Raw genomic sequence first — 2833 nt, 5'->3', positions numbered from 1 at the left:
AGGATGGAGGGAAAGGAGCAGGGTCCCAAATTAGTGGAGAGGAACATGGAAAACATTTTAGATTTGAGGAGAATATGGAAGAAAAAGCAGGAGAATCTTTGCATACAAGAAAGTTATTATCCAATGTACACCAAAAAATATAATAAAATTATTCGTCAGGACAAAATATGATATGATGCTGATTTTGTAGAATGGTATCTGAACATCTCTCTAAGAACAACAGAAACCCAGTCCAAGGCTGTTTCTGGGGAGAAGTTGTGGTTGGTTTGCAGTCATGTTGGTTTCACCTTTAAAACAACAGCTGTAGCCTCTCTCGTGAGATCTTCGCTGTATTGGAGCAGGCTGTGGTCGGCCCTAAAGGGGCAATAGGGGTTGTTCTGTTGCTGTTTCCCCACAAACCTGGGTCTGTTCCAGACTACCTAAGGCATACAGAAAAATGGAGTATATGACAGAATCCACCGACCGCACCCCTGGACACATCTTGTGCTGTGAGTGTGGTGTCCCAATTAGTCCAAATCCTGCCAATATTTGTGTGGCCTATTTGCGAAGTAAAGTAGACATCAGCCAAGGCATTCCGAAACAGGTCTCTGTATCTTTCTGCAAGCAATGTCAAAGATATTTCCAGCCGCCTGGAACTTGGATACAGTGTGCATTAGAATCCAGGGAGCTTCTTGCTTTTTGTTTGGAAAAAATCAAAGCCCCTCTGAGTAAGGTACGGCTTGTAGATGCAGGTTTTGTTTGGACTGAGCCCCATTCTAAGAGACTTAAAGTTAAACTGACTATTCAGAAAGAGGTGATGAATGCTGCTATCCTTCAGCAAGTGTTTCTGGTGGATTATGTTGTTCAGCCTCAGATGTGTGGAGATTGCTACAGAGTAGAAGCTAAGGATTTCTGGAAGGCTGTGGTTCAAGTGAGGCAAAAGACTTTGCACAAAAAAACTTTCTACTATCTGGAACAGTTGATTTTAAAATATGGAATGCATCAGAATACACTTCGTATCAAAGAGATTCATGATGGTCTGGATTTCTATTATTCCTCAAAACAGCATGCTCAGAAAATGGTAGAATTTCTTCAGTGTACAGTTCCCTGTAGACACAAAGCCTCACAGAGATTGATCTCTCAGGATATCCATAGTAACACATACAATTACAAAAGCACTTTTTCTGTGGAAATTGTTCCAATATGCAAGGATAATGTTGTTTGTCTGTCTCCAAAACTGGCACAAAGCCTGGGAAATATGAACCAGATTTGTGTGTGTATTCGAGTGACCAGTGCCATTCATCTCATAGATCCAAATAGCCTATAAGTTGTGGATATTGATGGAAGCACTTTCTGGAGTCACCCTTTCAATAGTTTATGCCATCCCAAACAGCTAGAGGAGTTTATTGTGATGTAATGCAGCATAGTTCGAGATCCAAAACGCAATGCAGGTGCTGGAATGATATCAAAAAGCATACCCTCGGGGAAGTCTGGGTACAGAAAACTTCTGAAATGAATACAGATAAACAGTATTTTTGTCGTACTCATTTGGGACATCTTCTAAATCCTGGAGACCTGGTGTTGGGGTTTGATTTGGCCAACTGTAACTTAAATGATGAGTATGTCAACAAAATGAACTCCGGTAGAGTCCCAGATGTGGTATTAATCAAGAAGAATTATGACCGTACCAAATGTCAGCATCATAGAAACTGGAAACTGAAAGAGCTTGCAAGAGATAGAGAAAACATGGATACAGATGATGAAAGGCAATACCAAGATTTCCTTGAAGATCTTGAAGAAGATGAGGCAATTAGAAAAAAATGTAAACATTTATAGAGATTCAACCATTCCTGTGGAAAGTGACACAGATGATGAAGGAGCCCCTCGAATTAGTCTGGCTGAGATGCTTGAAGACCTCCACATTTCCCAAGATGCTACTGGTGAAGAAGCTGAATAGATGATGACACAGTGAGATTGTGTTGTAGATGATTTCCATGTCTGTAGACTCAGGATGTTGGATGAAATAACTTTCATTGTCTATTCCGCCTATGCTTCCATATTGAAAAAGGAGAAATTTAGTTTTAAACTTCAATAAGACTATTTTGATTGCTCATCCAAGCACTGAATGAGATTGATAGCTTTGAAGTTTTTGGATAAAAGATTATGGAGAATGTAATTATTAATGATATTTAGGCCATTTTATCTGTGGAATTTTTTAAGTTTTCCTTTTTAGGATACCCTAGTATTTTCGCATACTGTAGCGCCAGATTTGAAATCTCAAAAGTTGTGATGCCTTGGAGGTTACCTAAATCTTCAAGTATAAAACAAACTTTTACATTCTTTTTGCATTGATGGCTTTAGTAAAAGAGCACATGAAGAATGATTTTTATATGAACTTGTTAATGCACTTTGATCCACTTTAGATCATTTTTATGTCGTTGGGATAGGTAAGTCGGGGTTCAGTTTGTTACTGGACATTCAGGGGGAAGTTAATCTATTTTATTCATAATATTAACATCTTCAAAAGCTTAATTTGGGGTTATCTTAATTTTTATTGCAGAAGAAAATATATTTAAAGTATTTGGATTTGTAGCAAACATAGATTGTTTAAGGGTTAAATAATAGTTTGTACTTTTGTTATTTTTGCTCATGCCAGCAGCTTAGACAAGTAGCTTGCTGTGTCATAAAAATGTCTTCCTATCACTTCAAGCATTTTTGCTTTTGAAATTTTGGTTTACAAATTGAGAAGGAATTTTCTTTATATAAGTTTCTGTCATTGAATATATCACCATCAAAAAGAATATTAAGATCCAGCACATAGGTAATGAAATAATAAAAATGAACTTTATGCTTT

General features: G+C 37.5%; 1 pseudogene; it reads left to right on the top strand.

Moving 5' to 3' along the window:
- Positions 1-427: 427 nt before the first annotated feature.
- Positions 428-2019, top strand: LOC113908978 (annotated as a pseudogene).
- The last annotated feature ends 814 nt before the right edge of the window (positions 2020-2833 follow it).

Source organism: Zalophus californianus, chromosome 4 (genome assembly GCF_009762305.2).
Source record: "Zalophus californianus isolate mZalCal1 chromosome 4, mZalCal1.pri.v2, whole genome shotgun sequence".
NCBI classification, from domain to species: domain Eukaryota; kingdom Metazoa; phylum Chordata; class Mammalia; order Carnivora; family Otariidae; genus Zalophus; species Zalophus californianus.
This window is presented reverse-complemented; position numbering and strand designations above follow the sequence as displayed.